The sequence below is a fragment of the Eubalaena glacialis genome, chromosome 1 (genome assembly GCF_028564815.1).
Source record: "Eubalaena glacialis isolate mEubGla1 chromosome 1, mEubGla1.1.hap2.+ XY, whole genome shotgun sequence".
In the NCBI taxonomy this organism is placed as follows: domain Eukaryota; kingdom Metazoa; phylum Chordata; class Mammalia; order Artiodactyla; family Balaenidae; genus Eubalaena; species Eubalaena glacialis.
Window position 1 is genome coordinate 7,871,429 of NC_083716.1, and position 24,758 is coordinate 7,896,186.

At 48.3% G+C, this 24,758-nt stretch overlaps 1 long non-coding RNA gene and 1 pseudogene across 2 annotated transcripts in view; one reads left to right on the forward strand and one right to left on the reverse strand.

Annotated features, from left to right (window-relative positions):
- Positions 1 to 24,758, forward strand: part of LOC133092712 (uncharacterized) — an 81,056-nt gene that overhangs the window by 44,100 nt on the left and 12,198 nt on the right. The window contains exon 3 of one of the 2 annotated variants that reach the window (XR_009701120.1): positions 19,526 to 19,620. The exons of the other annotated variant lie outside the window; for it this stretch is intronic. This is a non-coding gene — a long non-coding RNA (uncharacterized LOC133092712). The remainder of the gene's footprint in view (positions 1 to 19,525; positions 19,621 to 24,758) is intronic. 2 annotated transcript variants of the gene reach the window in all.
- Positions 15,079 to 16,144, reverse strand: LOC133092701 (peroxiredoxin-1-like; annotated as a pseudogene).

The following is a 24,758-nucleotide window of genomic DNA, read 5'->3' on the forward strand; positions in this document are numbered from 1 at the left end:
TGAATCCATTCACTGTGGGCCACTTGGCCACAATGGCCTCAGGGGGGGACTGGACCATCTGCACTGGGGAAGGTGGTAGGGGTCAGGGGGTCATTCTGGGGTGGCCTCAGACCACACCCAGCACGGCCATGATGGGACCTTCATAGACACCCTCATGAGATTTTTGGGCATCCTGGTGGCCCTGATGGCATCACTGCTCTGGGCTGGCTGCTGTGGCCTCAGCCTCCACCAGGTGTGACCCAAGGAGTGGGAGGCTTAGGAGAGCAGCTGTGGCCTGCAGCCTGCGTCTCCCTGGAAGCCTGGCAGCCTTGGGAGGGCATTTACACTAGCGAGCCTAGAGAAACAGAAACGTTTTGAAAGTAAACAACTTGATGCGGAAAGCACACTTGGTCAAGACGTGGGAAAGTGGCAGGTCACAGCATAAAAATGTCTTGTTTGTAAGCTGTGCAAGGACAGGGCAAGATGTAAACACAGCTCTGCAGACCCACCTTTGACCCTAAACTCCCATGAAAATTATCCGGCCTGCGGTCACAGGGGAACAAAGATTCCTGATGGGAAAATGGGAAATGACATGGGCAGAGCATGTGTGTTTCATGCGGCCCCCAGGCCCTGGGATTGGGACAGCTCCAGAGGCCAAGGTCAGGTCTCAACCTAGCCACCATAGGACAAGTTACAGCCCGTCTCTGAGGCTCAGTTGCCTGATCTGAAGAATGGAGTGATAATTGTACCTTATAGGGTTGGCCCAAGGCTAGAGGTGAAGTTGCATGTAAAGTGTGTATACAGTGCCGGCCCCGAGGGCCCCTGAATGTTGCTGTCACTTTCATTGTTTACACCAGTCATGAGATCATTGCCATTTGGCATCCAGAGGTGATGTGTGAGACAGGGGGACCCTGGGCCCATCATTCCACTGAGAAGCAACCCTAAGCCTTGTGCCAGCAAGTCTTGGTGCATGCCAGGGTATCCAGAACACAGGATGGTATCCGATGGAGGACCAGAAGGTCTTCGAGGCAGGAAGGGGTCCTTCTGTCTCTCTTGTTGCCCACAGCAGCCTGCCCAGTACCGGAGTAAGTGCTCAAGAACTGAGTGCTGGAGAGGGACTTCCCTGGTGGTCCAGTGGTTAAGACTCCGCACTTCCACTGCAGGGGGCGCGGGTTTGATCCCTGGTCGGGGAACTAAGATCCCTCATGCCACGTGGCCAAAAAATCAAAAAATAAAAAAATCTGTGTGCTGGAGAAATGAACAAATGCGGTGACAGACGCCCAGCAAACCCACGTGTGTCAGTCGAGCCTTTTCACTGCCCTGGGATGTCATCGCCTCTCGTTTTCAGCCTGCTCCCATGACTCCAACAGGCTTGCTCAGTAGGGAAGCTGTTGGCACACAGCTTTGCCAGCTCCCCACTTTCTGCACACCTCACATGCTATGAGACTCGGGGGGGGGCACTGAACCCCTTTAACAAAGAAGGGGTGTGTGGGCCTGTCTGAGTTAAAATAAGGAGGTTGTCTGCACAAGCCAGCCCAGCTGGGTGGAAGAACTCAACTATCCCCAACGGTTGGAGCTGCTTGGTGTGGGGAAGGAGAGGCACAATGGCTCCTGGACGGGAGTGACACAGTCACAGTGACTGCTTTGGACTGCATTGTGTTCCCCCCCAAATTCATATGTTGCATCCCTAACCCCCAGTGTGATGGTATTTGGAGATATCTTTGGATATCTTGCAGGGCATGAGGGTGGAGCCCTCAGGAATGGGATTAGTGCCCTTGTAAGAAAAGACACAAGAGAGATGACCTCTCTCTCTGTCATGTGAGGACACAGTGTGAAGGTGGCCATGTGCAAGCCAGGAAGAGGGCTCTCACCAGACACCGACCACACTGGAACCTTGATCCTGGCCTTCCAGCCTCCAGTACTGTAAGGGATAAATTTCTGTTGTTTAAGCCACCCAGTCTCTGGTATTTTGTTCAGCGGCCTGAGCTGACTAAGATAGTGACCCTCCAGGAGAGAATGGGAATGGCTTCTGCTCTGGTGCTGGGGGCTGGTAGAGTCGCTTTGACTGTGGGATCTGAGACATCGTCTTCCTCACCTCTCAGAGGGACAGAGGGCAGTGCCCTCCAACAGACGCTGGCCTGCCCTTCCTGCCACGTGTCCGACTAGTCTGTTAGGGGCTCTTGGTGATTGTGTCCACGAGCAGGAAGTCCTTAGTCAGGGCCAGGCAGGGCAGAGAACTTGGTGAGGGGCACCCTGGGCCATGGCAGAGGAGTGCCATGATGGTTGTGACAACTAGGGCAAAGGCTCCAGGAAGTCTGAGATGCTGGATGGGGGGGCAGCATCAGGAAAGAAAGTGTGGCCTGGGAGGGGGTGTCCAGCGGGGGAGGGGGGAGTACATGGATAGGGCCAATTGCGAAAGACCCCTAGACACACGGTGGGAAGTATGGATCTGGGAGAAAGCTGCCTTCCTGTCAGTTAAACAGGGAGTTTAGACTTGGAGAAATAACAAAGAATATGCAAATAATTTGTTTTTTTAATTATTATTTTACTATGAGATATTTAGATATGAAAAAGAGCTGGGGAGAGGAATATGGGAATAGGATAAGTTAAAATATGACAATGTACACTGTCGTTACCAACATTCATCTGTTTTTGGAATAAATGCTCCCTAGATTGCTGGTAGCCTTTGGTTGATTTCCAGAGTTCTAAACAGTTTGATTCTGACAATTTCTGCCAGGGTCCTCATTGCCTTTATGGAGGAGGGGCTTTCAGACATCCTTATTCTCTCATTTTCACTGATGTTACCCTCTCATTTTTGTTTCTGTGTGAAGAATTTCCTTTAACATTTCTTGTAGTGCAGATCTGCTGGTAATGCATAATGAATTACCTCAGGTTTTGCATGTCTGAAATTTGCATGTGTATATTTTGCCTTCATATTTAAAAAAAAATTTTTGATGTGGACCATTTTTAAGGTCTTTATTAAATTTGTTACAATATTGCTTCTGTTTTTATGTTTTTGGTTTTGTGGCCACGAGGCATGTGGGATCTTAGCTCCCTGACCAGGGATCAAACCCACACCCCTTGCACTGGAAGGTGAAGTCTTAACCACTGGACCGCCAGGGAAGTCCCTGCCTTCATTTTTGAAAGATATTTCACTGGACATAGAATTCTAGGTTGACAACGCCCCCCGCCCAAACCCCAGTATTTAAATATATAATTCCATTGTCTGCTGTCATTTTAATTTTTGTTCCTCTGTACATTATGTGTCATTTTCTCTGATGGCTTTTAAGACTATACTCACCTCTTCTCAACAATTTGATTATGTTTTGCCTTGCTGCGGTTTTCTTTATATTTATCCTATTTATTGAGCTTGGATCTGTGAGTTTATTTTTCATCAAATTTGGAAAAATTTCATCCATTATTTCTTGAAATATTTTTTCTTCCCTCTGTCTGGGGCTCCAATTACATACATGTTGGACCACTCGATGTTATTTCACAATGTTTTATCTCTCTGTGCTTCGCTTTAGATAATTTCTGTTGTTATGTCTTTAAGGTTACTGGCCATTTTTTCTGCAGTGTTTAATCTGTGTTATTCTCATTCAGTTTATTTTTCACTTGCATTTTTTTGTCTCTGGAAGTTTGTTTCTTTTTTATATATTCCATTTTTCTTTTTATCATGTTCTTATTTTCCTTTTGAGTATTTGGAGTATATTTATAATAGTTTTTTAGAATCTTATTAAAAAATTAGTACACAATAAAACAAACTTTTGATATATTTATATGAATTTAACACACATACAGATTTGTGTAACCCTCACTGCAATCAGAATACAAAACAGTTCTATCACCCCCAAAATACTTCTTCATGCTACCGCTTTGTAATGATTCCCCACTGCTACCTTAAGCCCCCGGAGACCACTTATCTGTACTCTGTCACTAATTTTGTAACAAAGTCTTTGTTAGAATTTTGTCTTTTTGAGAATGTCATATAAGTAGAATCATAGAGAATGTAACCTTTTAATATTGACTTCTTTCACAGTGTAATACCTTTATAATTCGTCCGAATTATTGCATGTATCAGTAATTTTTTTTTTAATATCGTTGAGTACTGTTCCATTATATGGATGCACTAGAGTTTATCTATTCACCTGTGGAAGAACATTTGGGTTGTTCCCAGTTTTTGGCTGTTACAAATAAAGACGCTATGAACATTCATGTACAGGTTTTTGTGTGAACGTATGTTTCCATTTTTCTAGGGTATATATATCTAAGAGTGAGATTGCTGGGATGGATAGTGTATGTTTAACTTTAAACAAAACTGTTTTCAAAGTGTCTGTACCATTTTGTATTCCTGTCAGAAACATATGAGACTTCTGGTTGCTGTACTCTCACTGGCATTTGGTATAGTCAGTATTTTTTATTTTTGCCATTTTGATAGGTGTGTAGTAGTATCTCATCATGGTTTTAATTTGCATTTCCCTAACAGCTAATGATGCTAAACACCTTTTCATCTGAACATTTGCCTTCTGTATATCTTCTTTGGTGAAGTGACTGGTCGAGGTTTTGCCCATTTTTTATTTTGTTTTTCTTACTGTTGGATTTTGAGTTTTTGATATATTTTGGATAGAAGTTCTTTATTGGATATGAGATTTGCATATTACTCCTAGTCTGCAGCTTGTCTTTTCATTCTTTTACCTGTGTGTGTTAAAGAGCAGAAGTTCTTAATTTTGATGAAGTCCAAGTTGTCATTATTTTCTTTTATGTATTTTGCATTTTGTGTCATGTCTAAAAACTCCTTACCTAATTCAGGTGATGAAGATTTTCTTCCATGTTTTCTTTAAAAAGTTTTGTGTTTTACATTTAGATCTATACTCCATTTTGTTTTGTTTTGTTTTTAATAAGGAGTATGTTTAGATCAGCTTTAAAAAAATTATTTTTGGCCTATGATGTCCAGTTGTTCCAACACCATTTGCTGAAAGGACTATACGTTATCCATTGAATTGCCTTTGCACTATGTCAAAAGTCTATTGGCCATACTCGTGAGAGTCTATTTCTAGATGCTCTATTCTGTTCCATTGATATATGTGTCTATCCCTTCACCAATATCATGCTGTCTTGATTAAGTCGCTTTTGAGAAAATCTAAAAATCAGGTAGTGTGACTCCTCCGATTTTATTTTCTTTTTCAAAATTTTGGCTTTGCTAGTTTCTTGGCCTATCTATTAAAAATTTAGAATCAGTTTGTCTATAACTACCAAATCATGCTGGGATTTTGATTGGAATTGTGTTAAATCTGTAGATCTATGTAGGGAGAATTGACATCTTTGTGAGTTTTCCAATTCACGACCATGCTGTCTCTTGATTTATTTAGGGCTTCTTTGGCTTCTTACATCAGCTTTTATAGTTTCTAGCACACAGATTCTATCCATGCTCTGTTATATTTATGCGGCTGTGTGTGCTGAATAATCTAATAAGAAATCTTCTGTAGGCATGATCCTTCCTTCCAAACAATCCAGGGCATCGCAGAGGGATCCCACACTCACTCGGGTTCTGTGTGCCCGACTGTGAGCCTGGAACTGGAAGGCACTGGGAACACCAGACGAGTGGGACTTGGTCCCTGTCCTTGAGGAGCTCAGATATTCAACCCTTGTGTCAGATCCTTATTTTATGAGTCATCAGAGTGATTAGTTTTATGGAACGTTGCTGTGGGTTGGCAGGACTCCCCTCTCTCCGCTCCTGAGGGAATATCTAAACCATGGGAGGAACGTGGCACTCCTTCTGTCACATCTTATCAATACGTTTAATTAACCACAGGCAACATTTGCCAACATGAATTCCAGACTGGGAGCACGAAGTGAAGTGTTCTGGCAAATTCTTGGCCACACGAGACTCTAACAGCTTGCTCTGGATGGCCCCAAATGGGAAGAGTCTGTCCCTTTGGGCTTTCCAACTGGTGAGGCGCTCCTGCCCACCATCCCTCGTATAGGCTCACTGGTTTGCAGGAGGAAATGCTGTTGCCACTCATCCTTCTAGGGTTGTCACTGTGCCCTTCCGGGGGGCCTGGGCATCTGACACTGCAGCGCGGTCCTGCTCAAGGGTTTCCAGCCTGAATCCTGGGCAGAAGCAGCGTCCTGCTTTCCTGTGCCTGAGCGTGAGCGAGCGACAGTGTCCTCATTGGCAAGGCTCTGCCTGTGTTCCTCCTAGCGGCTCAGCCTGGCTCGGCGTATAAGGAGCGAGGAAAACAGTGCCCATGGTAACCCCTGAAGGTTGGCTACTGTTTCATCTCAAACTGAACCATTTCCAATAGTCTTTCAGCAGACTTGACTTAGTAGTTTTGGAATCTGTGGATTCCATCTGGGCAAAGTCAGAGAGCCCACAAGGGGCCCTGGGCTCTATGGAGTCAGCCTTGCTGGCAGGCCTGGGCCGCTGTCGTTGGGTGTGGCGAGTGCGGAAAAGTGATGATCTGTATCCATGAGTGGGAACGAGCCCTCCGTGGTGGAGAGGAGGGGTCGGTGGTGAGAGGACTCGTGACGTGGGGGGGAGAGGGCCTCAACTGCTCTCTGAGAGGGGAGTCCAGCCGTGAGTGATGGGAAGGGAAGGACTGTGCCTGGTCCAGCCGAGGCCTTGCAGGCTGCAGACCCGCTCCCCACCAGGGCATGACCCCTGCATCATCTAAGCCTCATCTGCAAGCAGAGACCTGGTGCCTGCCGGGGCTTCTGTTTGGGATCCAAACCAATGTGAGAATGAGTCCAGAGCTGGGAGTCCACACAAAGAGTGAAGGCTGACTCCATTGAAGGCTGATTCAAGCAGAATCAGTCAAGACTTTTCATTTCAAGAACCAAAAAAGCCAGCTCAAACTGGTTTAAATGATGAGTGAGTGAGTGAATGAAGGAATAAATGAATGAGGCCCGGGGGGCAGCAGGGCCGGCCTGCCCGGGCACCAGGCACACAGCCAACTCCCGTCGGAGGAGAGGCTGGGCCTGAGCAAGGGCCAGCTTCAGCGGGGCTAGCGGTCGTGGAAGGCTCCAGTTCTGTGGGGCACTGGTCTGGAAGGTCTGGAATCCCAGGAGTCAGGCTGAGGCCGGGCCCCACCCACTGCCAGGGCAGCTGGGACAGGAGAGAAGCTTGTGCCACTCAGGTGTTCAGGGCTTACCTCTGGAGCAACATGATCTGGGGTTTTGGGTGACACCAGTTCTTGGGAAGGATCGATGAGCCCAACATTCATTCATTCACTTTATTCTTTTTATCTTTTCTCCCAAGCAGCAGATATTCATGAAGGTGGCATGTTAGGGGCTGTGACAGGCCGACCACATCCCTGACTGGCCCTGTGGAGTTCGTAGCCTGGAGAGGGAAACAGAAAAACCAACCGGCTCTTCCCTCCCAGAGTGACAGGGGCAGCATGGGGGGTGCGAAATGCAAGGAGCTGAGAGAGAGAAGGGAGGGGCATCTGTCCCTGTCTGGCGGTGGTCAGAGAGGGCTGCCTGGAAGAAGTGATACCCAGGCTGAGACCTGAAAGGCCTATGGCAAAGAGCAATGTGAAGTAGGAGGGGAGGGGTGTCCGAGGTAGCGGGAGCAGCTTCTGCCAGGCCTAGAGGCAGGAGAGAGTAGGCGAGGATCTCGGAGAGCAGCGAGGAGCCCAGTGTCTTGCGTGCTTTGGCTCCTGGCCCTCGTCCCCAGCCCAGGTGATGGAATTTTGTCCCTCCTCTCTCCATGGTCCTGGCTGCTGACAGTCTCTCTCCTGGTGCCCATGGCCTCGGGCCTGGGGGAGGTTCTGCTGTGGGGCTTGGGGCATCAGAAGCACGGGACCAAGGGGGCCCTGACTCTGGGACTGAAATCCCTGGTGTGTCCTGGAGGCCTCCTTGGCCCAAGCATCAGCAGCCTCTGGACAGGGCCCGGTCTTGCAGAGCCTGGAAAAAACACGGCACATTTAGAAGGATGAAGGCAGCTGGAAGGATGAAGGCAGGTTTCTGGGATTTACATTTGAGATCCCAGAGATGACAGCTGTCCTGCCTTAATTCCAGGACGGCAGAGGGAGAGGGGAGATTCCAGCCGGGCACGCACGTGGGTGCCGGCTGGGGCAGGGGCCTCTCAGTGGCTGGCCCCGCCTGCCAGCGACTTGGGTGCAGAAGAAGAGCAACGGGGTTTATTTCCCTCCTGACACTCGGCTGGGGCGCCAGTGATTCCACCTGCCCCTCACTCGGCTGAGCACCTCGGTGCAGATGAAAGAGGGTGACGCATCAAACAGTCACAAGCTGCACGGCCCGGAAGGGGGTGCGAGGGTGGCAGGCGTCCTGCCCGTGGCTCCTGCCAGCCTCGCAGCCTCGCTGGCTGAGGATCAAACGGCGCAGACGTGGCCCGGGAAGCAGAGTGCTGGGCAGGCGCCTTCTCGACCCGCGTGGCCCCCCAAACCTGAAAGCGAGCTCCGGGAGTAACAGAAACTGACCACAAATGAACATTTCTCCGTGATGAGCGGCCTTGTGCCAGGGAGGTAAGAAGGTTCTCATGAACGCAGGTCCTTTTCCAAGCAGGAAGGAGTGGTTTTTACATTTTTTCCCTCTTCCGCATCTCTCTGAAGCTTAAGGCCTGCTGCGTGCCAGGCAGGGGGAAGAGGTGTCAATGTCTGTTTGACCATCCACAGCATTTAGGGAGCTGCCAGCAGGAAGGATGGGGACTTGGTGATGCCTGCTGATGCTGGGCTTCATGCTGGGTCAGCTCAGAGGGTCCTGTTCCCGTCAGCCGTGCAGCCCATGCATCTCCCCAGGGCACCTCCGTGGCCAGGCATGTGGCTGGCCTTTGGCAACGCGAGCTCAGATTTGCGTTCTTTTGCTACGGTGCTTCTGAATGCTCCTCCGTGAGCCTGTCTGCTGCACCAGCCCCAAGAGGGAGGATTCGACAGGGGAGGTGACAGGGCTGCGTCTGCAGGTTGGGCGCTGGGAGACTGTACACGTGGAGGGGCCACTGGCAATAAATCTTGGATGGAGTCAGCAGTGGACTCGCTTGGCAGGCAGGGCTGGGTGAAAGGAGGCTGGGCAAGGAGACAAGGAGCAGATCTCAGCCCAGGCTCTGCAGTATTTGTATTGAGAACTGTTAGGCGGAGCTCCTTTAAAGGGATGTGGAGGGAGTTGGCGTCATCTGGCAGATACTACAGGGCTTTACCCGCAAGAGGTCAGGGGTGGGAGGTCATGAGGTGTGAGCGGGGCACCGGCTCTCTGATCTTCTTTAGGCCGGAGCTGGGAGGTCACAGGGCATCTCAGGGACGCCCTGGGGAGCTGGATGCAGTCTTGGTGTGAGTGCAGATCTGGCCCCGCCGCTTATTAACTGGGCAAGTGGCCCAGGTGACTTGAGACTGGGTTTCCCCATTGCAGGATTGTGTAAGGTAAACAATAACAGTGCTTCCTGTGTGCCGGGCCCTTTGCACATCACATCTCATCTCATGCGATCATCGAGTTCGTTAGCTCCCCGAGCCCAGAGACCAGGAATCTGGACCGAGTCTGTCTGGCTCTTTCCCCGGCACCGTGTGGCTCTCAGGTGTGTGACCACACCCAGCTCTGCACTTTACCTGCAGTAGGTGCCCAGAGATGTTAGCAGGAACCATCGCCCTCCTTCCCTCCCCGAAGCCTCTCTTTCCTCCACCCTCTGTGTACGCTCAGTTCAGCACACACCTGTCTCGGCCTCACCTGTGTGCAAGGCTGGGCTCCCTTCCCGCAGGGCAGCCCCATTATGGGAAGCTGCTCCCCACCCCCTGGCTGCAGCCCCCCAGGGTGTGGCCACGTAGTGAGCTCATGCTAACAGAATGTGAGTGGAAGTGACACACGTCAGTAGCTGACGGGGTTAACAAATGGGTGTGCTGGGGGTGGGGAAGGGAGTCTTTTGATGGGTGCTGTTAGCTCTGCAAGATGAAGAAGTTCTAGAGAACTACGGTGCAACAATGTGCATAGTTACCCGCCCCGGACTGTGCACTTGAAAATGGTTAAGAGGGTACATTTTATTCTGTGTATTTTCACCACAATAAAAACAAACCCCTCAAACCGCATGTGCTATCTCTAGAGAGAGGACTCTAAGGGTGGATGGAGCCCGGGTCCCTGAAGGAGCCTGTGGAAGGCCACTGGGCCAGGAACATCGACATTGGATGTGAGTGAGTGAGACGTTAATTGTTCCTGTGTTAGGTCACCAAGATTCTGGGCTCATCTGTGATAGCAGCTAGCATTGCCTCAACTAATCAAGGAGACTTCAGAGATAAAGACCAAAGGCCTCCCTTCCCTCTGGAGTTCACAGGATAGGAGGTGATGGCAAACATAAAGGCTGTAACACAAGGTGGGTGAGTACCTTCAGAGCACAGGCAAGGACATGGGGGAGCCAGAGGCAGGGAGGACTCCTCGGGATCAGAGAAGAATTCAGGGAGGACGTGGCCAGGAAGAGGACATTTCAGAGGTGGTAAAGGAGAAGACAGGCCACTTGGGAAGGGACCCTACCCTGAGCAAAGACCTGAGAGCCGAAGTCCATGCGAAGTGTCCGAGGACCTGGGGGTGTGAGTGGCGGGGCCAGGCCGGGCAAGACTGAAGAGTGTGGGCTTGGTTTTGTAGGCAATGGGAGCCATAGAGGGCTAATGAGGGAGAGCATGACAGATACACTGTGCTTCAGGCAGGCCCCTCCAGTCGCCGTGCAGGGATGCCTGGAGCAGGAGATGTTAGATGTGGGAGACCAGGAGGAAGGTGGGGGATGGAGGGGAGAAGTTCAAGAGGGTGGAATCCCAGAACCTGAGACAGAAGAGGGGCAGTGGTGGAGGGGAGCAGCGGTGCGGGGAAGCCTCCCTCCCTTCCCGCAGGCTGTGCCCTGGGTGTGGGGGGAGGCACCTTTCGTGGAGATGGGGAGCCCAGGGAAGGAACAGCGGGCTGTTGGGTGAGACAGTCCCAGTTTGTTGACCCCGAGGTGGACAATGGCCCTTCCCATGGTCTGAGTCCAAGTGCTGAGAATCAGCTCCCAGATCTGCCCTTCTCTTTGAAGGGTCTGGAGCCTGTCACTGCCAGGGGTACCAGAGAGCCCCCCAGAATGCCTGTGACAGCCCCACCCCCATGTCTCCTGTCCCATGGGTACCGGCGGATGCTTCCTGGAGCTGATGATGTTTTGGGTCGGGGCGACTGCAGTCTGAATGTGCAGGACCATGAGGTAAAGCAAAGTGACGCCATGAACACACGTACTCAGAGAACTTATATAGTTCTTGCGTTGCCTTGAAAAAAAATCTATAGGATTTGCTTTGCTTTGTGGCATTTATGAGAAATCTACCTTGCAAATGAGTTTCAAAAATAACCTCTCTCACAGCTCTGCGTCATGCTCACCTGTGGGGATGGAGTGTGGAAGTGTGTGCGTGGCCTGGAGGTCTGGGCCTGGGACTGGCTTGGGTCACTGCGGGAGGGACGTGGCAGGACTTGGAGGTGTCTGCTGTGCCAGGGGCTTAGGCCTGGAGGGTCAAAAGCCAGGGGAGACAGGCATCTTTAGTGGGTGGAGGGGCTCCTCCGGCACAGCGAACCCTCAGTGTCAGATGTGCCCCCGGCAGGGCTCCGTCGTGGTCCCCTGACCCTGTCGCCCGGGACCTCCTTGTTCATCAGTAACCATGGGGACTTCCTTTCCAGCATTCCCGTGGGGACGCTGGCCATTCCCCACAGCCTCAGCTGTAGAGATGGGAAGTGGAGTCTGCCTGTCCTCCCAGCGAGCACAGGGCAGGAGAGGTGATGGACAAGCCTCTCAGACTGAAAGAACCGTTTCAGACTGAGACCGGCTTCTTCCCAGACCCCTTCCTCCCCCTGTGCCCTCTGGCTGGGGCAATGGCCCCCATCTGCCCAAACATGAAGTCAACCCAGCCCTCCATCCTCCCCACGCCCACATCCACTCGGTCACATGGCCTGCTGAAGCCAACCCGGAAACGCTCCCTGAGTCTGTTCCATCCTCTCCTTCCTCCCAGCGGCTCTCCCCTGGGCTATGGAAATCTCTGAACTGGTCACCCGTGTCCAGTCTCTCCTTCCTCCACCACCTCCAGGAGGATGGTCCTGAAACCCATCTGCATGCCTGGTCATCACACTGATGCTTAAAAAGTTCCCTTGACCCCTTAATGTCTACAAGACGAACTTTAATGTTCCCACTTTATTCATGGAATGTTGCACCTTTGTGGTGTCTCAGGCCCATGTGCAACTCCATGTGTCTTCACATGTCACTCTTTCTACCAGGAGTGCCTTCACCTCTCCCTCTCTCTTTGTCTGGGAGGGTGAATCAACTGGCCTGGCAATGGTTAGGGCAGCAATGCCAGAGTAGATGGCACCTTTGTGTGAGTGACACGGTGGCATGCCATTTGGTAAGGGGTTTGATAGGTGAGTGTATGTTTGTGTGTGATGTGTACCCCTTGGCATGCCCAGCCTGGCTCCTGGGAGTGTCCTGCGGCAGGGCAATCTTCCTCCTGCGCCCAGTCTGGGCTGCAGCCCCTGGAAAGTGCATCATTCCTCCTTGGATGTCTAACCTGCAAGCTGGGCCCACGCCCGGGCTCTGGCCCCCTGCGGAACGTCTAGTCACACCAGCAGCCCCGCCCAGCACAAGCCTTTGAGAAATGCGTACGTAAGCACAACTTTTTGGACCTGCTGGGCTGGCAGGTGCGGGAATCTGAGCGATTGCAATTTGCACAGGTTGACCCTCAGACAAGCATGGCACCAATTATTTCTTGGTGAGCAGCTGTACCAGTCTTTTGTAGCATAATAACGGGGAGTTTGGGGAGCAAGCCTCTGAGAAGGCTTTGGCTGGGGAGCTTTTTCAGCTGGCTCTGTCTTTCCAGCCGCTGTCACTCAGTGGGCACAAAGAGACCTCAGCCAGCTTCCTGGGGCCTGATGACAGCCAAGCTGCAGCTCTTCCGGCGGCACCATGATGCTCCATGCCAGGCACCTGGCCTCATCTCATCCTCCCCGCAGCACTAAGAGGTAGATGCTTTTATCCCTTATGAAAGATGGGGACCTTAGTGGTTAGCAAGGGGCCTCCCAGGGGCTCATGGCAGAGCTGGAATTAAACCTGGGCGTGTCTGACTCCCAAACTCTTGCCCTTCTGCCACTGTGTCTGTCCCTGAGGAGGCAGGGGTGAATGCCTTTTGAACCTAGCTCCTTGCCTGTCTCTCCCACCTCATCCCCAGCCACCGCTCTCAGACACCCTGTGTTCTAGGTGCATTGAGCTTACGTCCAGGGAGTGCAGAGCAGCACAAACTCTGTGTCTTTTATGTCACATGGACAGCCAACGCGTGCTAGAGGCTGTCTCTGTGTCAGAACGTGGCAGACTACAAAAATGACCATGGTTCTTTCCCTCCCCAGATTCACATCTCCTTGCCATGTTACTTTGGGAGCTCTCTCATTCTTTTTTTTTTTTTAAGTTACTGCATTATTTTATTTTTATTTTTTTATTGATGTATAGTTGATTTACAAAGTTGTGCCACTCTCTGCTGTACAGCAAAGTGACTCAGTTATACACATATAGACATTCTTTTTTGTAGTCTTTTCCATTATGGTTTATCACAGGATATTGAGTATAGTTCCCTGTGCTCTGCATTAGGACCTTGTTGTTTATCCATCCCATATATACTAGTTTGCATCTACCAACCCCAAACTCCCAGTCCATCCCTCTCCCTCCTTCCCTCCCCCTTGGCAACCACAAGTCTGTTCTCTATGTCTATGAGTCTGTTTCTGTTTCGTAGATAAGTTCATTTGTGTCATATTTTAGATTCCACATATAAGTGATATCATATGGTATTTGTCTTTCTCTTTCTGACTTACTTCACTTAGTATGATAATCTGTAGTTTCATCCATGTTGCTGCAAATGGCATTATTTCATATTTTTTTATGTCTGAGTAGTATTCCATGTGTATATGTACCACATCTTCTTTATCCATTCATCTGTCGATGGACATTTAGGTTGTTTCTATGTTTTGGCTATTGTGAACAGTGCTGCTATGAACATAAGGGTGCAGGTATCTTTTTGAATTACAATTTTGTCTGGCTATATTCCCAGGAGTGGGATTGCTGGATCATATGGTAATTCTATTTTTAGTTTTCTGAGGAACCTCCATACTGTTTTCCATAGTGGCTGTACCAACTTAACATTCCCACCAACAGTGTAGGAGGGTTCCCTTTTCTCTACACCCCCTCCAGCATTTGTTATTTGTAGACTTTTTAATGATGGCCATTCTGACTGGTGGGACGTGGTACCTCGTAGTTTTGATTTGCGTTTCTCTAATAATTAGTGATGTTGAGCATCTTTTCCTGTGCCTACTGGCCATCTGTATGTCTTCTTTGGAGAAATGTTTATTAAGGTCTTCTGCCCATTTTTCGATTGGGTTGTTTGGTTTTTTGTTGTTGAGTTGTATGAGCTATTTGTATATTTTGGAGATTAAGCCCTTGTCTGTCGCGTCATTTGCAAATATTTTCTCCCATTCCGTAGGTTGTCTTTTCGTTTTTTTTATGGTTTCCTTTGCTGTGAAAAAGCTTGTAAGTTTGATTAGGTCCCATTTGTTTATTTTTGTTTTTATTTCTATTGCCTTGGGAGACTGACATAAGAAAACATTGGTACGATTTATGTCAGAGAATGTTTTGCCTATGCTCTCTTCTAGGAGTTTTATGGTGTCATGTCTTATATTTAAGTCTTTAAGCCATTTTGAGTTTATTTTTGTGCATGGTGTGAAGGTGTGCTCTAACTTCATTGATTTACATGCAGCTGTCCAACTTTCCCAGCACCACTTGTAAAGAGACTGTCTTTTTTCCATTTTATATTCTTGCCTCCTTTGTTGAAGATTAATTGACTGTAGGTGTGTGGGTTTATTTTTGGGCTCTCTGTTCTGTTCCATTGATCCGTATGCCTATTTTTGTACCAATACCACAATGTTTTGATTTTTTTTTTTTAAGGTCTCAGCTCAAGTTTAATAAAACTACAAAAGACCAAAAGTGATACCCTACTACTATACACATCAGTTTGCTTGCCCCATAATACAGCTCAGGCCATTCCCTCCAGAGGAAGAAAGCCTGGCTTCCCCAACCCCTGCAGGAAAGGCCTGTCCAGTCCCACACCACATCTTGGCTGAGTGTAAGGTCTTGTGTTTTAAGCATGACAATAGTACAAAAGAGGTTTTGCTCTCATGGCCACCTACTGCAGCCTGGCCCTAAAATGGCCCGGCGCTCACTTCTTCTTAGAGAAATATTCTTGGCTCTTCTGGACATCAGGCTTGATGGTATCACTGCCAGGCTTCCAGCCAGCTGGGCACACTTCCCTATGTTTGTCAGTAAACTGGAGGGCCTGAACTAGTCTCAGGGTCTCATCCACAGAACGGCCAACAGGAAGGTCATTTATGGTGATCTGTCGAAGGATACCTTTATCATCAATAATAAAAAGGCCCCTGAATGAGATGCCTTCATCGGCCTTTAAGACCCCATAGTCCGGGCTTCCCTGGTGGTGCAGTGGTTAAGAATCTGCCTGCCAAAGCAAGGGACACGGGTTCGAGCCCTGGTCCAGGAAGATCCCACATGCCGCGGAACAACTAAGCCCGTGTGCCACAACTACTGAGCCTGAGCTCTAGAGCCCGCAAGCCACAACTACTGAGCCCACGTGCCACAACTGCTGAAGCCTGTGTGCCTAGAGCCCGTGCTCCGCAACAAGAGAAGCCACGACAATGAGAAGCCCGCACACCGCAACAAAGAGTAGCCCCCGTTCACCGCAACTAGGTAAAGCCCGCACACAGCAATGAAGACCCAACACAGCCATACAAAAATAAATAAATAAATTTATTTAAAAAAAAAAGACCCCATAGTTCTGAGCAATGGTGCGCTTGGGGTCTGATATCAAGGGAATTTTCATGGGTCCCAGTCCTCCTTGTTTCTTGGGTGTGTTGATCCATGCCAGGTGACAGAAGTGAGAATCCACAGAAGTACCAATCACTTGGAAGTTGAGTTTCTTAAATTCTTCTGCCCTATCACTGAAAGCAATGATCTCTGTGGGGCACACAAAGGTGAAGTCAAGAGGGTAAAAGAAGAACACAACATATTTTCCTTTGTAGTCAGATAGGCTGATATCTTTGAACTGACCATCTGGCATTACAGCAGTTGCTTGAACTTGGGGGCACAGTGCCCAATTTTGGCATTTCCTGAAGACATATTGCTATCAGCATTTCTCACAGACAAACCACAGAGGACAGTCAGGAAGGGGACACACCACTGTTTTGATTTCTGTAGCTTTGTAGTATTGTCTGAAGTCTGGGAGATTTATGCCTCCTGCTTTGTTTGTTTTTTCTCAGGCTTGCTCTAGCACTTCTGGGTCTTTTATGGTTCCACATAAATTTTTGAATTATTTGTTCTAGTTCTGTGAAAAATGTCATGAGTAATTTGATAGGGATCGCATTAAATCTGTAGATTGATTTAGGTAGTATTGCCATTTTAACAATATTAATTCTTCCAATCCAAGAGCATGGGATAGCTTTCCATTTCTTTGAATCCTCTTTTTATTTCCTTTATTAACGTTTTATAATTCTCAGTGTATAAGTCTTTCACTTCCTTGGTCAGGTTTATTCCTAGGTATTTAAAAAAATTTTTTTTGGTGTGATTTTAAAAGGTATTGTTTTTACATTCCCTTTCTGATATTTCATTGTTAGTGTAAAGGATGCAACCGATTTCTGAATGTTAATCTTGTATCCTACTACTTTGCTGAACTCATTTATTAGATCTAGTAGCTTTTGTGTGGAGTCCTTAGGGTTTTCTATATGTAGTATCATGTCATCTGCATACAGTGACAATTTTACCTCTTCCCTTCCAGTTTGGATACCTTTTATTTCTTTTTCTTGTCTGATTGCTGAGGCTAGGACTTCCAATACTATGTTGAAGGGAAGTGGTGAGAGTGGGCACCCTTGTCTTGTTCCAGATTTTAGTGGGGAGCCTTTTCATTCTTACTCTAGACTTGGCCATGAACTTGATTTGGCCAATGTAACATCTGCAAACGTGCTGCAGGTAGAAACTTGAGGAGCCTACACAGTGGGCTGGTCCTCCCTTGCTGCTCCTAGAACCCGGCCTCCTTGTGAAGAAGCATAGGCCAGCCTCCTGGATGATGAGAGTCCTATGGCCCAGTTACATCTGCTGCCTGGTTGACATTCAGCCAACTGCCAAACATGTAGGTGAGGCATTTTAGATCATCGGCCACCAGCCAACCACCATCTGAGCACAGACACACGAGTGAGCCCAGGAGAGGTTGGCTGATACTGCCCAAAGCACCAGAACTGCCCACTGACCCACAGAATTGTGAGCTAAATAAATGTGGGTTTATTTTTTAATTTAAAAAAATTTATTTATTTTATTTATTTTTGGCTGCATTGGGTCTTCGTTGCTGTGCACAGGCTTTCTCTAGTTGCGGCGAGCGGGGGCTACTCTTCGTTGCGGTGCGTGGGCTTCTCATTGCGGTGACTTGTTGCAGAGCATGGGCTCTAGGCACGCAGGCTTCAGTAGTTGTGGCATGTGGGCTCAGTAGTTGTGGCTCATGGGCTCTAGAGCTCAGGCTTGGTAGCTGTGGCACACGGGCTTTGTTGCTCCGCGGCATGTGGGATCTTCCCGGACCAAGGCTTGAACCCATGTCCCCTGCATTGGCAGGCAGATTCTTAACCACTGTGTCACCAGGGAGGCCCCATGTGTGTTGTTTTAAACCACTAAATTTGGGGTGTTTTGTTATGCAGCAAGAGCTAACCGATACAAGACATTATGTTTTAGTTACTATTGCTTATAACAAACCACCTCAAACTTAAATGCTTAAAACAACCATTTTATCTTGCTTATGGATGTGAGTTAGGGATTTGGACAGGGCATGGCAGGAATGACAGGTCTCTGCTCTCTGATATCTGGGGCCTCAACTGGAAAGACTCAAGGGCTAATGATCTGGAGTATTAAAAGATGGGGGCTGGAATCATCTGGAGGTGTCTTCACTCACTTCTGGTAGTTGATATCATCTGTTAGCTGGCATCTCAGCAGGGGCTGTCCATTGGAGCAGCCACGTGTGGCCTCCCCACATGGCCTGAGCTTCCCCACAGCATGATGGCTTCCAGGTAGCTGGGCTTTAATGGAGGCCCAGGGTTCCGAGGGGGAGTATACCAGCTAACAAGGGGGAAGGGAACTGCCTTGTATGACCTTGCCTCAGAATTTACTCAGCATCACTTCTGCTACCTTCTATTGGTCACAGGCCAGTCACAAGCTCTCTGCTCCCCCCAGATTCAACAGAAGGGAATTAGACTCCACCTTGACGGGGGAGTGGCAAGTTTTAGAGGAGCATATGGAGCAGGAAACGCATTGTGGTCACTTTGGGATAATATAATCTGCCACCCGTCATCTCACCCAATTCTTACGACAACCCAGTGAGGTAGGTACTATCATTATCCCCCTTTTTCAGGTGAAAAAACCAAGGCTCAGATGGTTGGTGATGTGCTCAAGGGCCCGTGGTCAGGAACGTTGGAGCTGAGTCTAACCACTGCCCTCTACTGCCTTTCCTGGGCTGTCTTTTGGGACTGGATCTAGTGTCTCAGTCGACTTTTCACTCCTCTCTCTCAGCTTTGTGTTTTGTCTCCACTTGAATGGGTACATCTAACAAGGAGCTGCGCTTCTCAATGTCCCTCTCAACCTTGTTGGGGGTCCCCACCATTTCCTTAATGACTGTTTAGAGGCCAGGGGTCTGTTATTGTGGGGGGAGGTGGGTAGGGACACAAATAATGTGCTTGACTGATCACCACCCGTCCTCCTTCTACAAAAACAGATGAAGTTTGAAGGTACCTAGTAGGCAACTTGAATTTAAATCCTAACAGGATGGAAATAGGGGTCGTATCTCTGGTCTTTAAAAGATTAATGTTCTGTGTTACAAAAATTATTACCACGTGAGTATTTGCAGTCCTGTTTTCTACTCTGACCCCCTCCCAGCCCACTAAAAATTCCATCTTTGCCCACTGACATTTCCCTCCTCCATTCTTAGGGAAAAAAATGGGAGGATCCATATTGATCGCAGTGTTCTGTGAAGTTTTAAAAATAACTTTTATTGACATATAAAATACATGTATGATATGTGTTGATGGCCACAATGTCCATTAGCAGGAGGAGGGAATAAGGCTGTCAGATAAAAGACAGAATACTCTGTTAAATTTGAACCTTGGATAAACAACAAATACTTTTTGCTGTGAGCATTTTTTTTTTTACAGCATTCCAAGCACTTTAATTTGTGACAGAGCCAAAACAAATAAAAGAATGATAAAAATATTCTTTTAATTGTAAAGAGTGCTCATATTCGAGTTTGGTTTTTTTCCCCTGCAGGTATTGTGAACACCGATAATTTCTGAAACACAAATCTTGATCTGGATACTTGCAACAAAATTTTATAATCTCTGCCTGAATAAGAAGTGAATAAGAAACGTACTTATAAAGTATGTTGACTATACAATGTGATATGAGCATGTCTCACAGTGTGCAGTTTGATGAATCATCACAGAGTGGACACATCTGTTTCTTGTGTTTCAGATCAAGAAACAGAACATTCAGGCTCCCCAAATGTCTCTCGTGCCCTCATCCAGGAGCTACCAATCCCCCCACTATCCTGACTTCTAATAGCAGGGGTGAGTTTGCCTGTTTTTGGATACCATATAAATAGAAATACCCAGTTTGGATTCTCTTAGGCTTTTGTTCATCATTATGTCTGTGACATCATCCATGCACAGCAGTAGAGCATTTTGGGTAATATTACTGTGTAGGACATACTTATGCTAAAATACTATTTGTTGTTTATCTGAAGTTCAAATTTTACTGGGTGTCCTGTTTTTTATTGGGCAACCTTATTCCATTCTCCCGTTAACGGACATTTTGTAGTTTTCCGTTTGGGGCTATTATGAATAGAGCTGCTATGAATATTCTAGTACCTGACTTTCAGTGAACATATGGACTCATTTCTCTTGGGTATTTACCTAGGAGCGGAATTGCTGGGTCATAGGGAATGCATATGCTCAGCTTGGTGTATACTGCCAAGAGGCATTCCAAATGGTACCCATTTACACTCCAGCCAGCAGTGTGCGAAAGTTCCAGTTGCTCTGCATCCTCGCCAATACTTGGCATTTTCTGTCTTTTTCATTGTAGTCATTCTAGTGGGTGTGTTCGGTTTTAATTTCACTGTGGTTTTAATTTGCACATCCCTGAGGACTCCTAAAGCTGGGCCCCTTCTCGCCTGCCTAGTGACCATTTGGGCCTCCTCCTTTGTGGGCATTTATTTTTTTATTTATTTTTATTATTTTAGTTTTTTGGCTGCACTGCATGGCTTGTGGGATCTTAGTTCCCCGACCAGGGATTGAACCCAGGCCCTAGGCAGTGAAAGCTCGGAGTCCTAACCACTGGACCGCCAGGGAATTCCCTCCGTGGGCATTTCTTATATCACTGGGATACAAGTTATTTGTCAGATATATGTCAACTATCTTTTCTTGGGGAGTTTTAGGGAACAGTGAGAGAGGATTTCTGGCTAGCTGTGGGTCTTGTGGGTGACGTAGAAGAATGGGGGGGAAGGAGGAGTTTGATAAGAATTGCTCTGGTTAGTGAGCTGGATCTCCTCAAACGGGCTTTGAGAAACGCACATGAAGACCACACTGTGCTTCTTTGAATCCTTACTTATTCTGAGACTGAGCAACCCTTAGATATATTCAGATCTTGACATGAGGGTGCAGCTAAATTTTCATTGTATTGAGTTTATAACATGTCTTGGGAAATTTAACCTGGATGGTTAGAAGCATGTCTAAGAAATTTGTATATGTCCCAGGGTAGACTCTATTGACGGGAGAGGTCATCCCTAAGAGAATGGAGATCCTTATTTTTCATAGAAGGATAAAACGCCACCCCACCCCCGAACACACACTTGATAAGAATAAAATGTGTAGTATTTGAACACTAGTGGCATCTAAAAGGTCCACTTAATTCATAAATCAAGGCTGCACAGCACATGATATTTATGGCAACTCTTGCTGGACGAAATATTAAAATTTGTAAGAATTGTAAATGCTGTCACACAAAATGCTACAGTCACCGGGCATAATTGATGACTTCCTCTTGGATCTATTGAATAAATTAATTTCATTGCTATACAGATGATATTAATATGCTTTTATAATTAATTTAGTTCTGAGAACTGCTTTGGGTGCCAAGATTTCACTGGGGGGAGAAAATGGCTCAAGGTAAAAGGCGACACATGAAGAATAATTTGGAAATCAAATAGAGAATAACACTCTAATAGGAGATAGCAGGCTTGGGGGGTTCTTGTCATAAAGGGAACACACCAGGCAATTGAGGCGGATATTAAGCCAGAATTGTGTATTTCTGAAGTGGCCTCATTTTCCTGGGGATTCATCGTGTCTCGAAGTGGTGGTTTAAGAATGGGGTAAGTGGAAAGCCTCCCAGTTCAGTGGGGTTCGTCGGGCGCTCTTGAGACTGGAGCCTTCAGCCTACAGAGCTGGTCTCAGAGCAGCGTTCTGAGGGGGTCCAGGGAGGGGCATCAAATTATCAAGGATGTCGATTACTCAGAAAGCAGGCTCCCTCCCAGCAGGTTCTTTACAACTAAACAACCATTTACGGAGCCCTTTCTTCTTGCCAGGCACGGTGCTAAGTTCTTTGCATCTATTGTGTCAACAGGATTGTTTCTTTCCTCCTTGAAAAAATAACCTTCGACTTATTACAAAATAATGCATGTTTGGGGGTTATTCTTTAGCAAACATAGTTGAACAAATTCAGCCATGCTTTCACCCCTGGGGTGTGCCGTTCCCAGGGCTCCGTTTGGGGTGGTGGTTGGAAGCTGCAGCCCGTAAAGTGGTGGATGTTGGACCATGGACTGTTTTCCCAATACTTTCCCCTTTCCTTAAAAGGATCCCCCCAAACGCGGAGAAGTGCTTTGCTTGGAGAGAATCTTTTATATTTCCCCCTCACCCAAGTGCTTGAGTAAAGTATAAGACTTAGACATGGCCTGATTTAAAGAGTCATATTTCATGAAAAAAAACCTTCTAAAGCATGGTCAGTTCAGATGCAATTGTGGGAAAGAGAAATGATCTTTCTCTAATTTTTTAAAAAAAATTAATTAATTAATTAATTTTTTGGTTGTGTTGGGTCTTCGTTGCTGCGCGTGGGCTTTCTCTAGTTGTGGCGAGCGGGGGCTACTCTTCGTTGCGGTGCGGGAGCTTCTTATTGCGGTTGGTGGCTTCTCTTGTTGCAGAGCACGGGCTTCTAGGCATGTGGGCTTCAGTAGTTGCAGCACGCAGACTCAGTAGTTGTGGCTCGCGGGCTCTAGAGCGCAGGCTCGGTAGTTGTGGTGCACGGGGTTAGTTGCTCCACGGCATGTGGGAGCTTCCCGGACCAGGGCTCGAACCTGTGTCCCCTGCATTGGCAGGCGGATTCTTAACCACTGCACCACCAGGGAAGTCCGATCTTTCTCTAATTTTGAGAAGCACGAGTTTAGGGCTCTGAACACACACAGCGAATTCCTTAGGAGCTGATGTTAAACAACTGGAAAGATTAATTGGAAAAAAGGATCCCCAAACACAATTTTCCCTGATTTAATGTTTCATCAATGCAGTCAACCCTGACTGAGCCCCAGCCTCATGCCAGGGCTGGGAGAGTGCTGGTGGGGCTGCGTGGGGTGTGTGTGTGTGTGTGTGTGTGTGTGTGTGTGTCTGTTAGAGAGAGCACATGTGGATGCATGTGTAGTGATGTGTGAGTGTGCATTGTGGATGTGTGTGCAAGTATATGTGACTTGTGTATTGTGTGTCCATGCTTGTGGGCGATGGTGTATGTGTGTGGACACGTGTGTATGTGTATGAGATTGTAACTGTATATGAGTGTGTGTGTGTGCGTGTGACGGGAGGGGGGGCATGCAGAGATGAAGAGGATGCTGAGTCCTGCTCCCAGGAGCTTTGCCAGGAGAGACTAGGAGACCTGCGCTCAGCACCCTGTTCCTTGTTATCCAAAGCACCCCCCAACCTCCCTCCCCACCTTCCCCTCCTCTACTGCCCTAAACGCCGGCCACCCTGGATTGCGTGGGGTTCCCACACCCCCAGCCGTGCCGTCTTTGCCCGGAGCACCTTACTCTCGGTTTCCTATCTGTCAGCCCGCCTGTCTGTGAGGGGACAGTCCTCAGTCATCTCAGGCCCTGTGTTTCCTACCCTGTCGCTTTACAACGACTTTGAAATGGTTCCACCTGGGAGGCAGCGGGGTTGCTGTGAGCGTGGGCTGCTGTGTGAACAACGTGAGGGAGAAGCAGGTTGTCTGTCGTCGTCTGAGATGAGGGTGATGTGTGTGTCCTGAAATGGTTAAGCAAACACCAGAGGCTGAGCTAGTGGAGGGAGGACTCATCTAGAGAACAGATGAAGACTATTGGCTGAGTTGGGGCCCAGAGTACAGAAAGATGCGTGGGGAAACCCGGCGGAGAGGGGGAACCGCCCACGTGGAGGTGGTTTGCACAGCTGGAGGCCTTGGTGAGGCTCCGGGTTATGACTTCACACACGAGACGACGTGCCGTTGAGGGAGAAGAGCCTTGAGCTCACCGCCTGGAGCTGAACCAGCCTCCCGCACGGCTTCCAGCTCAGAATCTGCTGGGGAGCCGCCCAGCTGTCCTCATCTGAGGAGCCCAGAGAGCTGGGCGGACACGCCTGTTGCCGGTGGGCCTCCACCTTTTAGTCATGCTGGGCAGCCAGAGAGGCTGACGTGTTTTCTAGCCTTCCTACTGTCTCCTTAGAGATGAGGGCGGATAAACTGCCTTTCCAAAGCCAGCGTTTCCACTCTCAGTCTAGGTCCCTCCGGTGGATTTGGAGAGAGAAGCTTATGGATTGTGGAAGGCCGCCTCCAAGATGGCTGCCTCCTGAGACCCTGCTCTCGTGAACCCTGTCTTCCTCTGGACTCACTGATTCTCTTCTAACAATAGAATATTGCAGACAAGATGGGATGTGACTTCTGAGATCAAATTATAAAAGACAGCAGCTTCTGTCTTGGTGTCTTGAGTCTCTCTTCTCTCTCTCTCTTCCCAATCTTGAATCACAAGCTTCCATACTGTGGGGACCCTCAGGTGGAGAGGCCCTGCCATGGGCTGAATTCTATTCCTTCCAAATTTATGTGTTGACGTCCTAACCCTCAGGACCTCAGAACATGACTGTATTTGGAGATAGAGTCTTTAAAGAGGTAATTAGGTTAAAATGAAGCCTTTAGGGTGGGCCCTGATCCAATATGACTGATCCAGTATCCTTATAAGAAGAGATTAGGATGCAGACCTAAAAACACAGAGGGAGGACTGTGTGAGTGCACAGGGAGAAGACGGCCGACTACAAGTCAAGGAGAGAGGCCTGAGGAGAAACAATCCTGTGGGCACCTCAATCCCAGGCTTCCTGCCTCCAGAACTGTTGTATAAGCTGCCAGTCTGTGGTACTTGTTATAGCAGCCCGTGCTGACTAATATAGGCCCACAACTGCACCGCAAGCCTGCAGGCACGTCTTCTGAAGCCTGCTGACAGCCACATAAGTGGGCTTGGAAGCGGATTTCCCAGCCTGGGTCAAGCCTTGAGATCTAACTGTAGGCCTGGCTGACAGCTTTACTGCTGCCTCACCAGGGACCCTGACCCAGAAGCGTCCAGTTGAACCACATCTAGATTCTTGAGCCACATGGTATCCTCTCTCTACTGTGAGACAATAACCCTTGGCTGTTTCATGCGGTTAAGCTTTGGGGTAATATGTTACACAGC